Source organism: Acomys minous (genome assembly GCF_964271855.1).
Source record: "Acomys minous genome assembly, chromosome: 3".
In the NCBI taxonomy this organism is placed as follows: domain Eukaryota; kingdom Metazoa; phylum Chordata; class Mammalia; order Rodentia; family Muridae; genus Acomys; species Acomys minous.
The window spans coordinates 49,717,286-49,743,755 of record NC_140485.1 but is presented as its reverse complement, the minus strand read 5'-3'; the positions used below and the strand labels follow the sequence as shown (position 1 = coordinate 49,743,755).

At 34.9% G+C, this 26,470-nt stretch overlaps 1 protein-coding gene and 1 pseudogene across 7 annotated transcripts in view; both read left to right on the top strand.

Annotated features, from left to right (window-relative positions):
• LOC311593772 (ran-specific GTPase-activating protein-like) overlaps positions 1-25,937 on the top strand; it is a 39,334-nt pseudogene extending 13,397 nt beyond the window's left edge. Inside the window, exon 3 of the transcript in view lies at positions 25,340-25,937. The product of the transcript in view is annotated as a ran-specific GTPase-activating protein-like (transcript). The remainder of the gene's footprint in view (positions 1-25,339) is intronic.
• The window catches only part of LRRC4C (leucine rich repeat containing 4C), a 1,246,033-nt gene that overhangs the window by 681,393 nt on the left and 538,170 nt on the right, over positions 1-26,470 (top strand). The window lies entirely within an intron of this gene.

The following is a 26,470-nucleotide window of genomic DNA, read 5'->3' as shown; positions in this document are numbered from 1 at the left end:
AGAAGTAATGCGTTTCCGAAATTTTCAGCAAATTATAGGTTTTATGTGGAAAGAAAGATGCATTCAGATGTGTCTTGTTTCTGGTCTCCTCTTTCCTCTTCCTTCTATGCTTTATTAATGCAAACTTTGAATCAGGAAAGAAAAATAAATGAAAGGGTAGGAAATGTATATTTTCTCTTATTTATTTATTTATTTATTTATTTATTTTCTGCAGTGAATGCTTCATGCCCAGTTAGTTTTTTCTTTATACTCCCTGGAAGAAAAGACGGTAAGGCATGTCTGGCCATGTTGAATAGCATCTAACTGCTATTCTCACAATTTTTTATTAAAAAATAACAGCACTGGGTAGGGGTTTAAGGTTTACCGCCTGTATTGTCCTTGGCAGGTGCATTAGTTTGAGCGGGACCCCTGGGCCCAAATATGCCTATCATAATGTTCTACTTGTAGGCTTCTAGGACCCTCTGGATCCTTCTACTTTGCCATTCTCCCATGCTTCTCTCATCTAGAGTCCCACTAGAATGTCCTCCCCTCTGTCTCAGTTTCCTGGTAAGTGAAGGCTTTCGTGAGACAATGGACAGAACACTCTCCACAGTAGAGTGGAGAGTGGGATATGACTTTCTCACATACTCTGGTGCCTCACCTTTGACCATGTCCCCTGGAGAGGGAGACCTGGTGGCACTCAGAGGAAGGACAGCAGGTTACCAAGAAGAGACTTGATACCCTATGAACATATACAGAGGGAGGTAATCCCCCTCAGGAACAGTCATAGGGGAGGAGAATAAGGGGAAAATGGGAGGGAGGGAAGAATGGGAGGATACAAGGGATGGGATAACCATTGAGATGTAACAAGAATAAATTAATAAAGAAGAAAAAAAATAAAAAAAAAAACAGCACTGTAGGCATGGATTAAAAAAAAAACAACATACTTTATGTAGGGTTCTTAAATGCTTCTACCTCCCTTCCAACCCACTGACCAGAGGTAGGAGAGAATGAAGGTTAATAGGGGCTGGGAATGTGGACTGTTTTCAGAGGTAGTTTCTTATGGCGATTCTACTTCCGGTTTTCAGGATACTAGCAGTCCAGTCATATAGAAAACACCAAACAGCAACGTGAATCAGTAGTAGCAGCACTATCCTGCAGAAACAGTAAAAGTCTGCCAAATTGGCATGAGTCAGAGCACTCAACTGAACTGCCCCGAGAAGTCCTGAGACGTTGAGGAGCATTTCTCTTTGCGAAGCAAAGACCAGTGAAGTGATGTAAACTGTTGGAAGGGAAGGCAACGCCAACCTGCTGTCTCACTGTCCGTGGGCTCTATTTATCTATTCTCAGAGTCCAGACAAGAATGGTTTTCAGCTGACTAAATCCATGCCCCTCTCACAAGACAACTTTCAGGAAAACATAATGTGCCCTCTCATGGGTCTGTTTTCAACTAACACAGGTTAAGAGGTTGTCGTCAGTGGTGTAAAAACACTCTCACATCCCACACTCGGGACCAAAACAAAAAGCACATTCACATGACACACCTGGGTGTTCAAAGAAACCACAAACTTCCACTTCACAGAATATTTTTGCAAGTGTGTCTTTTTTTTCTGACATTTCTCAAAAGTATGAAATTCAAATAATAAAAATACTCTCCTGAAGACTCCTTGAAGAGTCTTTGGTGTATAGCTAAACAAGTGCGTGGAGTTCGGAGAGTACAAGTATTTGAAATTTCTAAGATTGACTTGCAAACTCTATTTTTGTTTTTTTTGTAATTACCCTAAAAATTGTTAACACCAGTACAACACCAAAAGAGACCAAATCCCATCATGGAGGTGCAATGTGGGCACATTGTCCCACCTATAGCTGTGGAGGGATTGATGATTAGCTGCTGGAAAAGAAGGGATTGATGATTAGCTGCTGGAAAAGAAGGGTCAGTTTTCTCTAGGAGGGTATCAAGTAGACAATGCTTCAGTGAAAAACCTCACATTCAAGAACACTTTGGAAAGCACAAAGTACCCTTTACAGATTAAAAAAAAAAATTCAGTAGACAGAATGTGAATGGATCTTGGAAGAGCTGGAGCAATAAGAAATTTCAAAGCGTGACTTAAAAAACTCTCAAAGAATAATTAAAAAAAAAAAAAAACCAAACCAAAAAAATATCCTCCCCATGTTAATATCTTAAAACTGGGCTTATGTTGAAAAAGAAGTAAAAATTCGAACTTTAAGTTCTAGGAAATTCTTTAGCACAGTAAAAATGAAGAGCCCTGATTTTTTTTTATTACTAGAAACAATCCAAAATTATACACAGAAGTATATGGCATTTTTTTTTATTTCCAGGTAATTTGTAGAGCTTCTAAGGCTGTGAAAAAGATAGCGAATTGAATGTTAAGAGCAATCAAATTAAAATGTCAATAAGAAGTATTAGAATCTTCTATCGTCAGGATAAGCTACTAAAAGGGTCAGTCCTGCAGGAAAATATCAAGACAACGGGGTCTGTCTCTTGGAGTGATTGGCAGTAAGATTCCAGTGTGGACTTCAGAGCCAGGTCCTTGTTTTTGTACAAGCACAATCAAGTACACGGGTCTCCATCCTTGTTTTGAGGGGCACCTGACTTCTATTCTGAAATATAAACTCCATCAGGAATACCTGCATTCTTTATGGATTGTTCTAGTTCTGGGACAGAACTTCCTCTATAGATAACAACAACAACAACAACAACAACAACAACAACAACCCCCCCCAAAAAAAAACACAAACAAAACAAAACAAACAAAACTTTAGTGGGTTTGACAGGTTCTTAGGAAGATATGTTATATGAAGGGTTCTTTTGAAATATTAAAGTGGTTGTGAAAGGGGAGGCTGAGATATTCAGGAATCTGTGATCTCTTAAACACAGAAATTTACTGCCTTTCTTTGTATGCTGACTTCATTACCTCTATGACCATAGGAGCAATGCCTCAAGCTCCTCTCTTAACAATTATTCAAAGTCCTTTGACTTCATAGCAAGCATCTGTTATGGCCCCATGTCCAGAATATGTGTGTGTGTGTGTGTGTGTGTGTGTGTGTGTGTGTGTGTGTGTGTCCTGCAGAAAGTAATGCTGGCCTTGGAATTTGCTTCCTTGATGTTCATTCCAAATTAGAAACAGATGGCAGAAGGTTTTTTTAATTGAACATTGTTCCTTAACATCAATTAAATAAATATAAAATATTTAAAATATGTAATATATATAGAACCTTGGTATTATATAAATACATGTATTTATCATGTCATCCACAAATAATTTGCTAATAGGCATATTCCTTTTCATCTTCATATGAATAATTGCTACATTAAAATTAATTTTCTGCCTTTTTGAAGGTGTTGCTGCATTTTTTGGAAGTTATTTGAATTTTTGCCTGTTTTTACAACTTTTAGAATTGACATACATTACATGGATTTTCTAGAATCTGTAATTTTTGATTTACCAAAATGTGAACTCAAATTGATACTTAATATTATCATAAATGGTATTATTATTAAATATTACTTAATTAATGTTAAATGTATCATGCTTCAATTCACTTGTATTACTTTTATCCCTGTACTGTTATAGTATGCTCTATTCTTGATGTGTTTTATGTGGCATTTTCCACTTCTTCTACTACAAATTGTCCTTAAGAACACTCTTTTTAAGAACACTTAGGGAACTCACACAAGAAAAATTCTCTAGGGCAAGTGTTTATGACTGCAAAAGTAAGATTATAAACTATGGAGACACAGAGACAATATTTTAAGTACGTCTAAAATTTTTGAAGAGAAGTGAGATTATTGTTAGTGTAAACCTCATTTAATTCATTGTGTTCCTATATACTTTCATTTTATGTAAAGCTTAAGATAGTAACAATGTGTCACATATATAGGAATCATCTGTTTTCTGAGGTACTTTTATTGAACATTTTCACATTTTCCATTAAAAATTCCAAAGATAATAAATCACTGTTCCTCCCACACATGTTTCTGATTCGATTGTTAATATTCTTGTCTATGGCTTGAATTTTATATCCTTTTATTGATATCACACCTTCTTACTCATAATTGTTTAGTCATAAAGATGTTAGCCACCTAAAATTTTTTGGTCAATCATGGCAGTGTTCAGTTAATCTACGTTATCTGATCTTATAAAAACCTTTGAAGGTCCACTTGACAACCTTCATAAGGTGAAACAACAGTAAAGATTATATGTATTCCACAATGTGTATGCATATAAGTGGTGAAAGTGCCAAGAATAAGTAGAAAACATTCCACTTGAGATGAAGTATCTGTGTCAGTCTCACAGTTTAAGTTTCAAGGATCATCTCAGAAGCAGGTAGAAAGAATGTAAGAGCTGGACCATGGGGTACAGAGCTTGGAATATTGACTTGTGGATACAGCATGCCTGTTGCACACATCAACTTATAGGAGCTGTTGTTACCTAGACAAGTCAGTCAAAACTCTGACATGAATGGCATGTGGAAGCATCCTTAAGGTCCCAGTTTGGGCTGTGGAGTTATTGGCAGTTAGCATCTTCTGGAAGAAGCAGCATCAATCTATTTTGAAGATATGGCCTCTCGTAGGTTACTGATGCCTAAGTAAATGGATCCCCGCTAGTGAGACCCAAGAGGTTATTAACAACAAAGGAAAAGAAGGACATGAACCTCATAGGGAGACAGGATAGGGATTACAAGCTGAAGTTAGAGCAAATTAGAATGCATGGACATGATCAGAATATATTTTATAATTGTATAAATTATCAAATAAAATAAATATAAAATTAACTTTATTTGTGTAACTAATAATCTCAAATCAATTTACATTATTGAACCATATTTTCAGATGGCAATTCCCTAAGTCTATCAATTGTATTGAAGCTACTGAAAGAACATTCTTCTTTTCAGTCTTGAGTTTAGCTGCTGTCACATAGTTAAGGTAGACTATACATGTGTGTATATATAAATATAAGGATATCTTTAAGAATCAGGAATAAACCTTATTTGATGATATTATAATGAAAAATAATAAATCAAATATTTTATTGAAGGAATGTGTTCTTAAGTAGGTAATTTGAAGGAATAATTAAAATTCTGCCATTTACTTGAAATTTGAACACACCAGATGAGAAAGTCTTTGGATTCTAATATACTTCTTTTACACATTCTCTGAGAAAGTTGGAAGTGCATGGCATCAGAAGACTTACATAAAGAAGCAAGACCCTAAGCTTTTGATGTGTTTAAAATAATAAAGAATATTAATTACTCACATGATCCTTTTAAATTTAAATTTAGGAATATGCCTATTAGCAAATTATTTGTGCATGACATGATAAATAGATGTATTTATATAGTACCAAGGTTCTGTATATTTCTATACATTAAATATTTTATATTTATTTGATTGTTGTTAAAGAACAATTTTCCATTAAAAACCTCCTGCCATCTGTTTCTAACTTGGAATTAGATAAATATATCTGGCAGAAGATGGACCATGGAGCTGTGGTAAGGATGTTTCCAGCCAAAAGCTTAGCTATTTAGGAAGATAGACTACTAAGAGTTCAATCCTGTTTCTGTGTGGTTGATGCTTGCTGGTGGCTCCCTAGTTCTGCCTCCCAGGAATAGAGTGTCATGACTTTTCTCTCAATGAGCCATGTGTCTTCCTGTAAGTTAATCCAAGAAGAGCAAGGTGAAAGCCTCAATATTTCTTGTGAACAACACTTGAAATAATACTGTTGTCACTTTTGAAATGTGGATAGCTTTATTCTATGAGGAAATTGATGAAAAAACAATGAAAGGAAGGGGAAAGGGAGTCATTGAAAACAACCTTTGAAGCCATCTTCCTTAGTCACTTTCGGCTGAAACTTAAATTTCGATAATTTTGCATAGTTTAACAAACTAAAAGCTTTTGTATTAAAACATACAGATATATTTAAAGAATATGTAAATAATATATATATTATACATATATACATATATATTATACATATATATGGTATCTTTATATATCATATATATGTATGATAAAGGGGAGGGAAACTAGTGCATATTGCCAATGTCTATGTCAGAATGTAATTTTAATATTGTTTCTATCATCATAAATCTCTTTTTAAAAGTGTTGATATTCTTAATTCAGAATATTTAAGCAGGATCATAAAAGGTATTACAAATCAGACTATCAGAAATGGGCTTCTAAATCTGGTACAATAGTCTTCAGATCTCCTGCTTTTTGTGCCTGAAACATTTCCTGGTACCTATGTGATAGAGTATGTTAGCATCCCCAGAAAAAACATGGGTATTGTGTCAGGTTCAAAGTTTCTAGCAGTTGTGCTTGATTGCTTTGTCCACATTTCAAGTAAAGGACAAAGTTTAAAATTATCTATTTAAGAGCACATTTATTTCACTGAAATTATCAGAGTAAATAGATGAGAAGAGCAGAGAATCCGTAGAAATGAAGATGTCAGGATGTAATGCTTTTTTTTTTTTTTTAACCACTGACAGTTCAAACATGTTTGATACATTTGCTTCTGGTTTAGGGGGTTATAATGCCGCTGGAATGTCTTAAACAGGCCACGAGACACCGTCTTAATTTTATTACCATTTTTATTTTTCCTTTCAGTCTTGCTCCCTATTTTTGTTCTCACAAACATACTTTAAAGTAGCTATCTTTGAAATTCCCCTCTTTCAAATAATGTGAGATGAGATCAAGATCACTCTGAGGAGGGTAATGGCTATATGTCTTGGAACAAGGTAGAACAATTCATAACCTAGACTATGCCATTCATAACTTAAAATGAGAATCATTCTTAGTGAGAGTACCATATCTTGAAAAGTCTCTTTCAAGAGTCCAGGTTGTGCGTTTTTCCCTCTTAGGACAAATATAGTGCTGAGCTATGATATATACCCACAGGTGAAAATAGAGAAAAAGCCCTTGAACCAATGCACTTATATCAAGATTCCCTATCTCTAAAATAATCCTTTCTAGTATAATATGCTGTTAATCTTACTAGAAAATAATAAAAATATCCTCAATATGCTAATAATATATGTTAATACATATATTTTGATTCTTCCCATTCAAATATTATACACATGACTATGTATACGGATACCCATAAGCAATATTGTGTATGGATAAAATAGGCTGTGTGATAAGATAATTAAAATATGTATTTAAAAAATAAATTTACAAAAAAACCTTTGTCTGTGGTATCGAAATATTGAATAGATTTTATTGACCTATAAATATTTATTCGGAACATTATGTGATTAATGGTATACGTAACCTCTAGATAAACTTAATATCACAAGTTAATGGTTTTGGAGCTAGATATAGGAACATGTACGTGTAACCTCAGCACTCAGCAGACTGAAGGGTCAGGGTATGAGGGTCAGCTTGGGCTACAAACTAAAAAAATGTATGTTGGCTACATTACATGTTAGAAGTTCAGTTACTGTAAAGTGTTCTAAACAAAAAACAAATAAAAAGGTGTTATCTGAAATAAAAATACATCATACCCTAGAACACATTGCTATCACCTGGGAAATATTATCCAGGGTTTAAAATATAAGTCCTTTCTGAAAATGTCAGTCAAGTAACACAAGACAAATGTGTCACATTTGTCCTTGATGTCATGAGCAAACTTTAATTAAGCTGCTAACTTAATCAAACCTCCCTAATAACGCCTAAGTAATTGCAAGTGGCAACAATTAATCCTTCCCTGTAGTCCTCTCGAATTACTAGATGTGGCTATTTTTATATGATCACCACATTATTCTACAAAACGTCTGTATCTTAGTTTTAGGGTTTTTTAACTTTTATTGCAAATGTTAATGTAACATTAAAATTCAGCACTACGTTCCCAGGAGCAAGGAAATGCAAAGGGCATGCTTTTCCTAATGTGATTAATTTGTTATTCTATCGTAGGTTTCTCATTAGGACACACAGTTAAGTTTCTAACTTATACATTAAAAACATTAAGCCTGGAAATTCTTTCATGATTTTTCTCAAAGGGTTGGAAATCAGCAGGTTTTTTTTCCATGTTATAAATCAAAGTGCTTTTTTTTTTCCCTTTCTTAAATCTGCAAACAGGTTTTATTCCATTCCTTCCCAGAGATCACCTTGGTCTTTTGGCATGCGTTTGTGTTTGCCACGATGCTTGTGTAGGAGCCAGAAGATAATCCAAGGGTTTCCATCAACATCTATCTACCTTGTCTCATTATTATTTTGCCTCTGTGCTATGTATGCCAAGCACGCTGGCCCATGAGCTTTTATTCTTCTCTTGTCTTTGTACCTCATCTCATGCTTATAGCAATGGGTGGCAAATGCATCCAGCTGGTCTGAGCTTTATGTGTTTTATGGATGTTAGAATTTAAGTCCTCACACATCTCCAGCAGAATTTGATCCCCAAGCTGTAACCAAAACTTCTGTGTGTGAGTGGGTTCATAAACACTGGTCCTGATACTTCATTCAAGTCGTGTCTGAATAACTCTATTCAGTATTATTCTCAGCTATAGACACATTACAGTACAGAAAGAAATATAGCAGAGTTCTCAGTGTAATATTGTTAAGATAAGTAAACATTATCTTGCATTTTCTGTGCATAAGAAGCCTACATGTTTATCAGAATTTCAAATATTATTATTTTTATATAAAATATCTTTCTACCATTATCCCCATTATTATTTTAAATATGATCCGCCTTGTTTTGAGTATGGCTAATCTGTTATTTAACAGTGTGATGTTAAACAAATCTCAAGTTTAAAGTTGACCTAACTTTAAATTCAGCAGACTGGGGTGATAGAATCATGAAATGAAGCCCAGCATGGGCTACAAAAGACAAAAATAATAATAAAAAGTAGTTTCAGTAATAAAATAAATAAAACAAGTGGCCTTTAAAATATAATACAATAATTATTTTAATAAATTCACATATGAACAGACCTATATTTCAAAAAAGAGTAACTTTTAGCTCTTGAGGTTTTCCATGGACATTATTAAGTAAATTATCAAAATAATTAATAATATCTAATTTATAAAATTATTCATCATGCACCACCCATGATCTTAGACTTTTTGATCTAGATAATGTCAGTTAACCCTTACAACATTTACAGTGTAGAAATTATCATTCTTAACTTTTAGGTGCGTTTCAGAGAGACATTATCTTGAGGACATGTGGGTGCTCTGCTCACTCAATAGCCATTACATATAGTGGGTTCTTTACTTTATAGCCATTAGTTTTTACATGTAGCCATTGTTAATATGTGAGGCAAAGCTCAGTCTTCCTGTCAGAGAGGATTCCAGAGAGACGTCACATAACCTCCCCAATGCACTTGCAACTCACGATTGAGTCATATATGACATTTCACTCACTTTGGTTCTATATTATTTTCTCAGAGTAAGTATTAGTTTGGCAAATTCCTGTTAAAATCTCCAAATATGCCCAGATCTGAAGGTGCATGCCTTTAGTATGAACTACTCTATTACTGAAGTAGAAGTTTCTTAAATTCAAGGCCAACATGGAAAAACTAGAAAGTTACTATCTCAAAAAAGAAAGAAAGAAAGAAAGAAAGAAAGAAAAAAGCAGGAAGCAAAAAAGTGACGAAGAAAGGAGGAATGGAAGATGGAAGAGGGGATGGATGGGGGAAGGGGGATAAAAATTTTTCCCTCTTCTCAAATGTGAAAATACAAACAGTTGAGAATTTAAATATTAGACACATTTTCTGTACAATCATTAGTGGTTCATTCTCTTTATTAAGCTGATAATATTTAGGAAACAATGTCCACAAACATTTAATATATTTGAGCAAGAGGAATATATCAATAATCAAGAATTATTAGAAACCTTATACAGTGATTATTGATGTAGTAATCACTGCTTAATTAGACTCTCCCACAAGGAAGAAACATATAGTCTAAATCATAGTGATGTAGGGAGGACTTGCTTAGGTCTTGCCTGGCTGGTAAATTGCATCTCAACATAAATTAACATGCTTTGCCTCTTAATTAGTTAACTCCTGTGATTGCAAAGCTCCACGATATTTTAGTGAAATATTTAGATTTTTTTTCTCCCTCTATTATCTTTTTTTATTTCTCCTTTTTTGACATGCATGCTACTCATTCTTACCGAACTTATTTTGTTCCTTTACCTTCTTCCCGTGTGAATAGTTTCCAGTATTTATTTCATTCCTGTATTTTAAGAGCAATGAACAGAAGATAGAAAACTGATGAATGAAAAGATTTCATTTATCATATCATTATTTACTAGAATATCTGATCGATCATGTATTATCTGAACAGGGCAAATCTGAACATGGACTAGTTTACTATTTATTAGTCAGTTTGATTCATTTTGCTGTTAACATGAGCCGGGGTCCGGCTCTCTCAAACTTGATCAATATCATAGCTCTAGTCACCATTTTCTTTGATTATCTGTCAAAGTGGTAGAGGACATTTATCTGCTGTTAACATTCTTGGTACTACTTTCTTGAGTTGTGACAATACAAATGTCACCAGGCATTGAGAATTGGACTGTGGCGTATACAATTACACTTACTTATTGCCCATGGCTTGGACTCTTCTGTTTCCAGTTTTTTTTTAATTAAATTATATTATTCAGATTACATCCTGATTGTTATCTCCTCACTTGTATCTACCCACTTCCCTCTCCCTCCCTCTTTCACCCTACTCCCCTCCCCTAAACCTGTGACGAAAGGGAACCTTTTCCCAAACCATATGAGCCTATCAGGTTTCATCTGGATAGCCTGCTTCCCCTTCCTCTGAGTGCCACCAGGTCTCCCTAGCATAGGGAAGTGGCCAAATAAAGGCCAGAGTTCATGTCAGAGTCAGTCTTCACTCTCTATACAACTGTGGAGAATGTAATGTCCAGTGGCTAGATCTGAATAGGGGTTCTAGGTTTACTGCACGCATTGTTCTTGGTTGATACAGCAGGTGTGAACCCCTGTGTCCAGATCCCGCCAGCCTTGATGGTCTACTTATAGGGTTCATGGACCCTCTGGGTCCTTCTATCCACCATTTTCCCATACCACTCTCACCCAGAGACTCAATAGCAAGTCCCAGCATGGGTCCAAATCACTTGCTGAGTGAAGACTCTCAGGACATTCATGTTGGGCTAGTATCCAGTTGTAAGTGAGGATATATCACGTGTTTCTTACTGCGTCTGAGTTAACTTACTCAAGATGATCATTTCTATTTCCATCTATTTGCATGCAAATTTCTATATTTCCTTGTTTTTAATATCTGAACAGAATTCCATAGGTTAAATGTATCACAGATGTCTGAGGGACATCTAGGTTGTTTCCAGATTCTGGCTATTACAAATAAGGCAGCTATGAACATAATTGAGTAAACGTCCTTGTTCTGTGGTGGAGCATCTTTTGCGTATATTCCAAGGAATGGAATCTGTTTCTAATTTTTATATTTCTTAAATGGATTCATACTTTTAGCCAGCAGGGTCTGTAAGAGTATTGAATCCTTGGCTTTTATAGCATTTACACCAAAATTTACTAGAACACTACCACTCAGTCTCTTACTATTTTAAAATAAAGGGTTTTGTCTGTTTGTTTAGTTGTTGGGTTTGTTTGTTTGTTTGTTTGTTTTTTGAGATAGGTTTTCTCTGTATATCCCTGACAGTCCTGGAAGTCACGCTGTAGACCAGGCTGGCAATGAACTCAGATATCTGCCTCTGTCTCCCAAGTGCTGGGATTAATGGTGTGAGCCAACACTGCCAGGCTTAGAAATTAACATTTTAAAAAATAGTTGATCACTTACCTTTGGTGGGGAGGCCTCTAGTGGCACACAGAAGAAGATGAAGCTGGCTATCTGGATGAGACCTGATAGACTTTGGTCATGTGGTAGGGGAGGAGGTTCCCTTTTATCAGAGGTGTAGGGGAGGAGGAGAGAGCAAAAGAGGGAGGGAGAGTAAGAATCAGAAGATACAAGTGAGGGAATAACAAGCTGTATATAATCTGAAAAAATTTTTAAAAAGAAGAAAAATTGCATACCATAGGAATTCAACGATAAGTTCCAATGATAATAAGCTCACTGCCCCACTCGTTTTTATACAAATCATACCAGTGTAAACATCCAATGCTTACGCAGATACAGAGCTAAACCTAGGAGATAGCCACAGTGAAATTGCAGAATGGTAATTAGCATGGAACACAATGCTTAAAGGATTGAACTGCATGAAGTAATTGAAGAAATGTGACATTAGGCAAGAGTAGAATGCAGAAGTCCCAACTACAGAGAACCCTAGGGGTAGGTGATACTAAGGAATTTGTATTTAGGATTATATGGGACTAAAAATGGCAATAATGGTGCTCACTTAAGGTAATTTATAATATCCCTGTAAGTGGCCTCTCCTCTATGGATGAGCCGCCTATACCTATATCTCTATACAGATTTTTCTACCTCTTTCACTGCATCTTAGAGATAATGGTAAAATATAGGAAGTCTTGAGCTGAGCATCCTTTTCAAATCCCAGGTATAGGACCTGCAAGCTTTGCTGTTTTGAATGAGTTACCCAGCCATTTTGTTTCACGTTCTTGACTATGGATTGAATGAGAAACACATGTGAAATGCCTGTCCTCTCTCTCTCTCTCTCTCTCTCTCTCTCTCTCTCTCTATATATATATATATATATATATATATGTGTGTGTGTGTGTGTGTGTGTGTGTGTGTGTGTGTGTGTGTGTGTGTGTGTGTATACATACATACATACATTTACGCTATGGAATTTCACATTTGTGGTAGTAAGGGCTTGGATTCCTCAAAGCCCTGCTTTGTAATTTTTGCAATTTACAAACACAAAGCTAAATTGAAAATATTTAAATACAACAAAAACTTAGATTAATATAATAATTAAATGACATAATTATATAGTGACCAATCTAAATGTTAACTATATGGCTTTGGCAAATGGAGTCTATTATGTAGAATTAAGAGATGAAAACTCTAGCTCAAACAATAGATATTTCTTTTTCTTTACTGAGTTACATTGCTAAATAATGGGGAATAGAAGTAGCCACCAACAACCGACGTCTTTGGAGAGGGGGCTGAAATGGAAAAGAATGGTCTTTCTTAAAAACAATCATTGACTTCAGCACATTTCAGTTATTTGTTAATAAAAGGCCAATTTCACAGGAGCCAAAGGTTCTCAGAATGAGAGCAGTGTTCATCAAATGCAGGTTTGCTTCAAAATAGAAAAGGTTGTATTATACGTAAGTAAAAAGCAGCAAAAATTATTGCAAGAGAAACAATTTGTAGTTTTGTCATTTCCCTTCTAAGTATTTTCTATCCAGCCTCAACTTGTCCCCTTATTCTTTCTATGTCTCATATAACTTTAACTTTAGAATTTAGATTCAGCATATGTTTAAGAATATGTTATATTTGTATGGTCAGTTTCACTTAATGTGGCCTCAAGTACTATTTTCTTTGAGAGAAGAGTAATTTTGTTCTTTGTAGCTGCATAAGACTCAAAGGTGTTTACATGTAACATGTAACATGGAGTTCTTCATCCACTCATCTGTTAATCAACACATAGGTTGATTCCATGCCTTGGATATTATTAACAATACCACAGTGAACATTAATGAACATGCATCTTCATGGTACATGGATTTATGAGTTTCTTGAGTGTGCCAGGAATGGCACAACTGGAACTTATTTTATTGTTAGGCTTTTTTTTTTTTTTTTTTTTTTTTTTTTTTTTTTTTTTTTTTTTAGTAATTTCATACTACTTTCCACAGTGGCTGCACTAATTTTCTTTCAAACTAATTGTTTGAGGTGTTAATTTTTCTTCTATATTCTTATTATCATTTGTTGTCATGTTCCTTCATGGCAGCCATATGCTTTCTGACTACAGTAAGATAGAATCTCGGTGTAGCGTTGCTTTGCTTTTCTCTGATGGCCTAAGTCATTAAACATTGTCTCATCAAACAATTATGGGTCATTTTGCAATTTTGAGAATAGTTAGATCAATTCATTTACTCATTTATTAACCAGATGATATTGTGATTTTGGTTTTTCAAACTTTTGAAATGTTCATATGCTATAGGTAACAATCATGTGTCATGGACAAGGACTTTCTCCATCTGTATAGACTGTTGCTTTGCTCTAGTGACTCTTTCCTTGGCTGTGCCGAAGCTTTTGACATGAAAGCTATCTCAGGTCTCGCTCTCATTTCCCAGGCTATCACAGAAGTCTATGCCCAGGCCTGTTCCTTGAGTGCATTTCATTCATTTCCTTTTAGCACTTCTAAAGTTTCAAGACTTACACATCATTTTTCACTACTTTATACTTATTTCCGTTCTGTGTGAGACAGTTCTAGTATTACTGTTCTACTTGTTGATGCCCTGCTTTCTAACAGCATCCGTTATTGAAGAGCATTTTCTTCTTTTTTCTCATGTTCTCTTTTGAGAGTTTAGAAAAATAGTCTGTGGTAGAAACTGGGTGACTTTATTTCTAGGCCCTACATTCTATTGCATTCATCTGAGCTCCTGACTGAGATGGCAACATGCTCTTTATTTTGTTATAGTTATGCAATACAATTTGAAATCAGGCATTGTGACATCTTCAACTTTGCTTTTGCTGCGATTAGGGGTGTAATATGTTATTCTGTGAACTTTAGGATCACTGGAAATTTTATGTGCGTTGTGATGAGTGTGTGAATAAATTTGGTTATAGACCCATATTAACAAAGTTATTTATGTTTGTCAATGATCAGGGGCCATATTTCTATCTTCTATTGGCTTCTTCAGTTTCTTCGTTGTTTAAAAAACAATGAAGAATGCTATATCTCACAACGCCAATGTGAGATATAAGTTTTAAAACAGTTCATATTGATACAATAGATTGACTGCATCTGTTGCATTTTTATAAGAATCTTTTATTTGTTTAAAATTTTATTCATTTAGGTAAGGATTTACAATCTTCTCTATCTTTACAAAGAAGCAGTTCTTTGTTAACTCCTGGTAAAATTATCTTAGTCTCATTGATTTCTACCTTTACATTTATTATTTGCTCCTATTTGTTGACTTCAAGTTCAATTTTCTTGCTTTTCTAAGACTTACACATGCATTATTTAATGATTTACTTGATTTATTTCTGATATTTTGTGAAATCGCTCATGGTCAAAGCTTCATATTTAAAAATGGATTTGTCATATCACAAAAGTTCTGAAAAGTTTTCATTTTTAGTTAAATTTCATCTCTTTTTAATATTTACTTATTTTATTTTTTCTCTAGAGGCCAATGTGCTATATATATTTCAACATTATTTCTTTGTTTTTCCTCCTCCAAACTGTCCTAAATATTTTTCTTGCTTTCTTTCAAGTAAATGGCTTCTTTTTAAATTATTGTTTCATTCCACCCTTTGTTTATTCCATTACCTATTGAGCAATAAAGAGCATGTTTTTCATTCTGTATGAGCACATTTTTTTATTCTGTATGTACTTGTGTTGTTTTTGTAGTTTCCATTGCTACTGACTTCTAGCTATATTTGCTTATGAGATGATTAAAAGAAATACATAAATTAATTTGTCTATCTGTTAAGAACTTACCTCTATTCCAAAATATAATCTTTTCCCAAAAAGATCCAATGGCTTCTGAATGAACAATATGTAAGAGGAATAATCAGCATTGATGAAATTCATGATGTTTCAATGTGTAAAATACATTAACAGGCAAATACAAAGGTAAAAAGTGCAACAATATCTGTAGTAGTAATAGGTAAATCATATATTTGTTCACTAACAATCAAATACAAATTATCAAAAACATTTAGTTTCTACCAAATGATCTAACAATGAAGAAATTGTGTTGCTATGGCTATTTGAATTGACTATCATTTTGTTGTTGATATAGTGCAATAAGAAAACATTTATTTTTAAAATAAAATGTATATAATTACCAAATCTTCTATTTTAGAAAGAAAAGAATAAAGTATATTTTGTTTTCATATTTACGTCTAAATACATAGGGCAACATCTGTTATACAAAACACGCTGATACTTTTATCACATGCTGTAATATGTTATCAGGCAACCTTTTCATATGTATATATATGAAGACAACTTTGTTTTCCTATTGTTTTTGATGCAAATTTGATACCTAATATAAAAAAATGTGAATGGAAAGGCTGGTGAGATTGCTGAGGCATCACTGAGCCTGCTGATGTAATTGTATCCCCAAAATTCGGAGAGGGCTTATTTTTTAACCTCCAATTAGCACATGCATGCTGTCACTCTACATTAATTGAATAAATATAAAAGAATTGAATGCTTCTATTTTTAAAAAAGTTGTTAATTTAATTAATTTAAATATAATTATATTAATTTAAATATGAATTATCCATTAATTTAATAAAATAACCAAGTTAGAACTATAATTCTCTGTTTTGCTTCCTGATTTTTTTTCTCACCTTCAATTTTCTCTTATTTTTGCCTATATCTTGAAAGCAATGATTTCACATATTCAGGGTCATGAAAGTGAAAAGAATAAAATCAGAACATCATTTAAAATATGAAATCAAATGCCGGGGATACTTAGAAAATAAACAAAATGCACCATCTACCATAACGCACATGTCTTTGTAGTTACACAGATGCAGAATTACCAGTGTTGCAGGACAAACAGTAATAAAATTTGTTTTCCCATGTTCCAAAGACAGACTGCTTTTTATTGCGTATTTTTCATGCTGCTAAACATTAACATCTATTGAGAAATTTTTGAAATAAAGTAGTGCATCTTTGAGTCTCATTTGAGCTTTTCTTTCACACGGTGTGTCACATTAATGCTACCCTACAGGGAAATAATCAAAGAACTTTAATGTAATACTGTGGTTCAGAAAGGAAACATGACAGCAGTACATTACTGCAAATTGAATTTAATGAGCTTCTTAGCACTAGGAGAGTGACTCTTTGAAACCGAAGCTATTCAATTGAGAGCATTTTGATTATAATTAAATCATTTTACATTTACCACAGGGACAAGTTTAATCTTAATTAGACACTTTTATGAGAAGGTGAAACCACATGATTTATATTTCTTGATCACATAGTGAGAGATTCATAAGGTAAAAAAAAAAAATTAAAAGCAATATGGTTGTCCTTTTAAGGAAAAATTAACATACACAATCTCATGGTTTCTTCAGCCGAAGAGTCTGGCAGGACAATATCAGTGACTGTGTCATTCTACATGCATATGCATCAGTGGATGGATGGATAACACCTATATCCATCTTAAGGTCCATCCTTTCACTATTTTAAAATACGTAAATCACATAAAGTGTTACTAAATTGAGTGACATAGTACTTACTGAAAACCATCAGTATGATGATCTTGTTTCAATGGAAAGTGTTTTATAATTGGAGTCTCAAGATAATTCAGACACTAATTATGGCATTTGGAAGCTTTTTCATCTTGTGTAAATAACTTAATCTCTTGGGAGGGCATTTCACTGCTTTCTGGGTAAGAATAATATACTCTGGTCCTCACAAAGTTATTGTGATAGTTTATGTGAGATATAACTATAAAGTTTTATTATAAACTTTAGAAGTATACTCAATTGTTGCACATCAATAAAAATACAGTAATTAAAACATTTCTGGAGTTTGTGTTACACAGAGCTAACATTTTTACCTTCCATAAAGACTTTCATTTCATTTCGCTCAGTATATGTGTACTATAAAGAATATAAGAATAAAGGAGAAAGAGCCATGAAAGCTGAGGTGTTTCTATAATTGCTTTCCAAAACATGAAATAGCCAATGCCTGTCTCATCTTTAAGTAAAATGATATGATAGTAAAGTTGGTAGATCCAGATGTTCCGTGGTGATGAATGTTTACTGTTAAAGTTGTAAATTTTTTTGTATGTCTTCATTCATCTATGATATTCAGTCATATCTAAGACATTGAAAAATTCAGAAATTATCCCTTCTCTCAACTCACCTCAAGAATATCTGTTCGGTTAACAGGATACGACATTCTATCTGGAAAAAATTGTACTGTATTCTGAATATTAAAGTTAAACAACTTTCCTTTTCTAAAAAGGTATCATAAAAAAATAGAAACACATTCAAAGCTACACAGGGAAACCTGGTCTCAAAAATAAATAAATAAATAAATAAATAAATAAATAAATGTCATTCATAGTAAATTAACAAGCATTCTCTCTGTCCTGTACATTTTTGACTGGTCCTTCCTTTGGCACCTTAGAAAGAAAACTCTTGTAGTATTTGTAGGTGTGTTGTCAGCACTATACACACTAAACTGTTTGGATCCTTTACCAGACTGTCAGTCTAGCCTACTCTAAGACATGTTTTACAACTAGGACTTGTGATTTTGTTTATGTCTGTGCTTCTTGTTTCAGACAACACAATCCAATAATTGTTTAATAAAAAAGTCAAATACATGCTCAGTTTTGATTGGTAATGGAATGGCATTGAAAATATATCTTTGAATGGGTTGAGTGTCAGATCTCCCATTGTCTTAGCATGAGCTCCTGGGGGTTTTTGACTTTATATTGAAACAGCCTGAACCTGCCAAACTTTTGGCTTTTCTTTTGTTTAAACTATAGGAAGTTGTGAAATAATGGGGTTTTTATAGCACACTGACAACATTTACTTGGCTAGGATAAGTGGGAATTTGTTCACCTACATTTTTTTTCTTCTTCTTCTCAGAATGATTTGATACATAAGACTCTTAATTCCTTTCTAGGAAAAATTTGACGCTTCATGGTTTGGGGGAGGGATGTAATTCACTCCATATTCTATAATCTGGAGTGAAGAATACTAATGCAAGTCCTTCAATATTTCCAAAGTTAATTTTCTCTATGAATGAAGTCAGGAATCAGAGGGAAACCAAGACCTTGACTTTATTGACTATGCCGTTCTGTTTGTGTTTAGTGGTGATGCAGAGTGGCTAGAAAGGAGCCCATGGTACCCGGCTTCTTTTGGCCTTTTCTCTTGCTTTCCCTTTCTCCTAGACAGTGACTTTCTCTTCCCATTCTTTTCATTTCTTCTTCATCCTTCAATTTCTTCTTAAAAAATAAATTGTAGAAAAAATATATTAGTCAAGGAGAATGACTTCTCCCTCACAGCCTCCCAAACCTAACACAGCCCCTGAGAACACCATGACTTGGGTTTTGTAGGAACCTTTTAAGGTTCTGCCCTTCGAAATGTAGGATTTTGTTAATTTACTGAAGAAATCATATGAAAATTTATTTTCTGCTCAGTTTGGTAAGTTCCTCTTTCCTCTGGTAAAGACTTACAAACTTGCTCTGGTACTAGGTTGACTATGAAGCATGAGATTCTGAGATTCTTGCCTTTCTGAAGTCTAAATCCTGTCACAAGACTGGATGAATGTAACAGAGAGATAAGTGTTATAGAAAAAGAAAAATTGATCAAAGTAGACTAAACAAAATATCAGGGTATGTAAATAAGCACATGGAATCAATTGATATAAATTCCCTTTTACTGAGTGCAATCTCAAGACATCTCTGAGCAACAAGAAGATGGGTTACTTTCTTCAGAGTTCATTTTGCCTTCTGTGCTTGCATCAGATAGTCTATGAGGTTTCCATATACACAAAATGTAGGGGCTATTTCTCTCTATTCTGTAACTACTACATAATATTTATACTATAAGCATTTAAGAAAGAAGAATGACAATGTCAAAAAGGAGAGGAAATAAAATTTAAAACTAAATGCAAAATAGAAATAGTGATGAAGACTGAAGAATGAAAAGATGAAGACTGTGAAGCTGATGATTGAGTAAACGTTCAAAGATCAATATTTAAGAGCAATTGTTACATGGTAAATTTATTCTATCTTATTTCTATAGTCTAGCCAACAACACTACAAGTATGTCATAATCCTTATATGCTACAATACACAAGGTCAATCTCTCTCCTCGTTAGCAAAACATGTCTTATCATTGCCTAGTGGCACTTAACAATTGAATTCTATGATGTCTTTGAATAGTCATTGAGTCAGTGAAAGAAAGCAACAAAGAAATGTGTATCTAACTTCAAGAGATATACCCTGTGACTGTATAAATACCAGTGTTACATTTAGCTGCCCTTAGGTCTGTTAGATGGGACTCTGCTTTTTTGAATCATTCTCATTGGTTGCTGCTATTAAATTATTTATTTGATCAAACCCAATAGAACATTGAGATGAAAATATGCTGGATAATGTCTCCAAAATAAAAGAATCAAAGAATTAGGGAAAGGAGCAGCCTCAATGAAAGCCTATTAATATTAATTATTACAGGGGTTTATTTTTCACTGAGATTCCAATTCAGTTATTTCTGTTTAGATCAGTACAGCACAGATGAGAGCTACAGAAGGTAACACCACTAACATGCATTACCTTCTATGTCCCAGGTAGTAACCATGATTGTTTTGGCTTTTTCAGTCTCAAAATGACTAGATATCAGCAGCTAACATCCTGCAGGGCAAATCTGGATGTGACATAAAGTGTTTAGAATTGCTGTGTTGGCATTGATAACTGAATAGTAATAGCAGAATGTTTCTGGGCACAATAGGGCTTTTGGCAATGTCAACTGCTCACTTTGTGGTAGAGAACAGACTGTGTCAATGTGCCAGTTCAAGTCACATTTTATTTTACCTCCTCTTTTTTTACCTGGAGAATTTTTTAAGATGAGTTATCTTCTCCTCTTATGCCATGGATGCAGTATAATTCAGTATTTTCTTTTTGCCCTCTCATACTCTTAGCTTTCTTCCATTGAGATAGTATTTCTCATTCAACTAGGAGCTAACTGACTTGGAGCTATTCTGGCTGAAAGCAATGCTAAGCAAATCTCCAGGTTCTGCCTCCAACAGAGTTCTAGGCTCAAAGGCTTATGGCCATGCCTTGGTTTTTACCCTGGTTGCTGTGAATCCAAAATCAAGTCATCATTCTTGTGTATTGAGAGCTCAAAACAACTGGGCCTTCCCTCAACCTCTCTTCACTAAAGCCTGGCATGTGTTTGCAGAAATCTAACCCCCTCTGTCCTCTATAAAAAACAGAATCATCCAGGACATATTCCATGAAAATCTGTAAAATAACAGAGATTGCAGTCAGCTAGTTCATTACCTTTGCTCTCATAGATTGATAATTTTTTCTTAAACTTGTAGTTTATATAAAATATTGAAGTTTACATGAATAAGAAATAATAATGTGATGTAGCAGACTTTTCTGGAGGGATTATAAGAGGCAAATATTCTTCCTTTCTGAAAATGTATCATCTTCCTACCATAGAGAGAGAAACCATTCAAAATCTACTATTAGTGCTGCTTCCTGCAATACAGAGGTTTTCCTTTAAGTCTCTGATTCATTAGCAAGTTTTCCTTTGTCTCCAACTCTCTTCAGCTCTTTTCCACTTCTTCATTATTAACTGTTCACACATTAAGTACTTTGAACTATTCCATGAACTTATTTGCGTCAAAAAAAGAAAGAAACAAAAAAAACCAGAAAACTGCAATAATCTGACTTTCAAAATAATGTGACCGTTTGCTGGAAATTGATGAGTGTCTGAGGGAAAAGAGAGAGGAAGCACAGAAAGCAGAGGCATGCCCATTGTGTCCCTCCATTCCTTATCTAGCCCTTCTGCCTGACAACTGACGACTGAATACCTCTACTCACACTGTCAACAGAGCTATTATTCCACCCATTGGTCAATACACATTTATTTTCTCTCACATGCCCAGGGAATTGGAGCATTATATGCTGATCTGTCTCTTAGGTTCTCAGGGACTCTAGCAGTTAATCTCCATTATGCACAACCTTGATTATCAAAGAGCTGAATCATTATTCACCTGCACTATAGCTCAAATACAAACAACCATGTAGAAATGACTGGCAGTTGTTTTGTAAGAGGAAGAGAGATAGTTCAGTCTCTAAAAATGAAATTTGCCACGTTTCTTTAGGAAAATATCTTTCTTCCTAGGGTGGTAGGGGCATAGCAAAACTCATATGTGCCACATCTGTGTGTAAAATTGTAACCCCTGGACAGGCACAAAAGCTCTCTAAAGTGGGTACTTAATAGTCTCTTGATAACTTTTTTGAATATTTATTTGAAATATTTGAATGCCTGGTAAAAGACTTTGAAAACTCAATTAAATTATTTTTTCTAAAATGATAATGCTTGATCTTAACATATTTAATTAATCTCTGTTTATAAACTACATTATATAATGTGTTTTGGTTTTCTTCAGTCTATAAACCAAAGAAAGGCCTTAAATTTTCCTTTTAATTTTTTTCTATTCAGTTTTTGAAGGTCTCACAGTGAGTTTAACACCTTTGGCATGATTAACTTCATTATACACTGATTACCTTGTCCCTGTGTGGTTCGTGGTAGTTATTGTGGTATCCTCTTGTGCAATTGCTCTGTATTTTGTTTCTAGTTTTCCTGAATATGTGAAGGCACAACACTCACTGAGTTGCTGTGGGGTTTATGTACAACAGAAGTTCTAGGGGTGCAAAGAAAATTGAATGCGTGGGAGAGGGAAAAGCTTGGCTACATTGCTTAGCCCAGCAGCAGTAAAGCAAATACTTTGAACCCTGAAAAGCCCTCTGAAGCATTGCTCTAATGCTGCCTGATAGCAGTAGCCAATGGACTTTCTGAGACCCAATGACACGGTTTCTTCGGTTACTCTCAAGTACTAATTGTTTGCCTTTGATGTGCTTTTTCTTGTAATGATGTTAATATACCTGCAATCCTGTGAGGCAGTAGCTCAGTGAGGAGAAAGATTTCAGATAAGTATCCTGCAGTTTCTGGTTTCAAAATGTGCTTCTTCCTTCTTGCTCTCTTAATTGGTAATTTCTACTTAGCCTTTGGAACCATATGAGTTTGAGGTTCATATTTACAATCTCTACTTTTTCAAAAGTTTTATACTTTGGAATATTAGCACTCTATAAACTCACTCAAACATTCACATTCTTCTTTTGACTCTTTCTTTCTTAGGACTGTTTATTTTTTCTTCTTAAATAAAAATATATGCACAATGAAGTTAGTTTTCTGTGGTCTGACAAGGCTGCCTCACCTGGGAGAAGTGATCGAAGAGCAGGCAACCGAGTCCGAAGAGACTGATCCCCTACTAGGTGACCAACATAGAGACTGAGCTAATGTCTACATATGTAACTTAATGGCTACATATGAGCTAGTAGCCCTCTACATCCCTAGTCCTTGTTTGGTACATAAGTCTCCACAGGCCCTTGGGGCCAGATTTGTAGGCTCTGTTGTTCTTCTGGAATTCCTGTCCCCTCTGGATACTTTTATCCCCTACTCTTCAAAAAGACTCCTTGCACACTGCCTAAAGTTTGGCTGTGAGTCTCATCACAGAAAATCTTAAGAGACTGAAAAAAGCAATAGATTGAAATTCACAGAAAATCATTATCAAAGGTCGGTGCAGACATTTTTCTGTGTCCAAGTCTCTCACCACCTTTCTCTACTCTAAGTAGTCTTTGCTCTGCGTGATGAGCAAATCAGCAAATGTTTTCTAAGTGAATGCATGAAAGACTATGTAAATTAGCGAAGAGACAAAAGTTATTATATAACATGCAAATGCAACTACGGTTACATGGAGAAATCATTCAGTCAACCAAAAAATTTACATGTCTCTAGAACCATATTAAATTAAATAAGGAGATAAAATGATTCCAGGGATAGAAAGATATTAGTGATCACTTAGTCCAGTGATTTTCAGATATTTTGAACTATGCAATAACAGAAATTCACAACAGAGAATTTCGAAAGTGATATCAACATAGGAACAAACAGTTTAAGCTAAAGTCTAACAATGGGTCTTCTTCAATTGTCAGGGAAAGGGAATCATTCTCTTCTTGGTTTTGGCTCTTTGTGAGGCGTATTACACATTCACTATCAATTCCAGAAGATGTGTAAAAAAGCCAAAATAGGGAACCTACTGTAGTTCTTAGACAAAACTTTTTCTGTTTGGATTTTCCTTAAAATTGTTGTCACAGAAAACATAAGTAGTGTGTGTGAGTGTGTGTGTGTGTGCGTGTGTATGTGTGTGTGTGTGTGTGTGTGTGTGTGTGTGAGAGAGAGAGAGAGAGAGAGAGAGAGAGAGAGAGAGAGAGAGAGAGAGAGAGAGAGAGGCATAGTCCCTTACAATACACAGCTAGGTGAAAACACCTCAGGAGAACTAAGAGAAAGTGGATTGACAAACACATTAGTGATATGAGCAGCAGGGACTTACCTAAAGGTGCCTTTGAAGGAGTAGTCTGCAGACTTTTCCCAGTGAGGCACAGGTTGAAGGATGACTTCTGTACACTTCCTTTACAGAACTTAGATTCTTTGATGACAAGAGAATATCCCTATTCAAAGACAGGCAGGAATCATATAGATTCTTGACAACTCTTGACAGCAATTCTCCAGTGAACATGATAATTGAGCAACTGTACATAAAAGCTATATAGAGGCATGCAGTTTAGGACACCTCTTTTACTTTTCTGTCTTTTATTAAAAATAATGGCATTCTAACAAATGAATTTATAATTTAAAAACTTGTGTAGTATTATATTTACATAAGTTACAAATACTATGATAGCTAACATGCAAGATGACAAACATTGTAACATTATTGGGCTTGGAGTGTTAATTACACTACTAATATAAGAAGGGGTATTATAATCCAGATTTAGCATTTTTACCTTCATTATTTATGGTGGAGCTAGTGGGATTTTTTTAATATAATGTTGGTGAACATCATTTGCTAAAAACCTATTTCTCTCTCTGTCATAGGTTTTCATGGTTTTTAAAAAATTGTATTTGATATAGTTGCTCTATTTTAAATATATATACTAGAGAAATATGCACATTTCTCTTCAGCATCCATATCCATTTTCAAACAATATAGAATTCACAAAGAATTCCATAAAAATAGTTTTAAAGGTCACATCTAAGCACTTTGCAAGACATTTTAAAGAACATGCCATATTAATTTTATTTGAAAGACAACAGTTCCATTCAGAACATACAAACCCTCAAAATGAAAAAGAAAATTCCTATGTTAAAATACTTTGTTTTTTAGCACTAAGGACTGACCTAGTGCTTTACATGTGCTGGGTAAGTGTTCTAGGCACCGCTGCGGGAAGGTTAACCTTCATATGTCTAAGCAATTGTATGCATATTAACTCATTCACTCTTCTCAAGAGCTCCATGACATCCTATACTTATCATCCTTTTTTGAGCTGATGAGTCACCTAACACCAACGAGAGCTTGGTTTAGAACATTGCCCAGATGCGGAGGAAAGGAGCTGCGACAAGCTCCCCAGAGGCATCCGGACACTTCATGAGGACTAGGATACCTCCCCAGAGAATGCAGATGGGTCCAACCATAACCCCCAATTCAAGCCAATAGTTTCTCTTCGTGAGAAAGAAATTAAAGCACTGGAGAAAGATGAAGAGGAGCTTTTTAAAGATGAGAGCAATGCTCTTCTAGTTTTCTACAAAGAATGACCTGCCTGAGTGGAAGGAGCGAGGCACAAGGGGAAACGGACCATCCTCCATCTCATGAGGAAAGACAAGACCTTGAAGATACGCGCCAATCGCTATGTCATTCCGATTATGGAGCTGAAGCCAAATGCTGGCAGTGACTGCGCCTGGGTCTGGAATACCCACTCTGACTTTGCTGATGGGTGCTCCAAGCCTGAGCTTCTTGCCATCTGCTTCCTAAATGCTGAGAATGCACAAAAGTTCAAAACAACGGTTGAAGAATGCAGGAAAGAGAAGAGAGAAAAAAGAAAGGACTAGGCAAAATGATAATGTTGAAAATGTGGCTGAGAAGGTGGAAGAGAAGTCTGGGGTGAAGCAACCAACCACTCTGTCCTTTTCCTTTCCTTTTCTTTTGAAAAAATTGCAGTACTTTTTAAGTCTTGTTTTTATTCGGCTTTGTTTTTAGAAGTGATTTTTTTATATAAAGAACTGAATTTAAAACGAACACAAAAACAAATTGCCCATGGTTGCAGAGCTAGTAAAGAGTAGGATTGAGATTTATAACCAGGCAAAGTGAATACATAGCCTAAAAAGCTCTCAGGCTCTCTTGAACTACTTTTTCATAGGATGCTTCTGAAAGGATGTGCTGAAGCTGGAATGCTGCCAGGTGATCGCCCGCTGAAACGGCCTATGATTATTTTCTGAATGCATCTCCCTCATTCTGTTCCCATCTTCTTTTCTCATCTTACTGTCCCTTGTTGCTCTGTTGTATAGAACCCAGCAGGTATAACAGATGATAGGATTTCTAAGGACATGAATTGTTTGCAGAGGTACCTATTCAAGCTTTTATTCCCAGTCAACCTAAATCATTTCCAACCTGATAATCACTGAGCTGAGAGCTGCAACACAAAAGATTTCTGTTATTAATGACCATATGTAGTAGTGACGGTAATGCCGTTGTTATTAATAAATATGAAATGACTCCTTTCCTTTGACTTA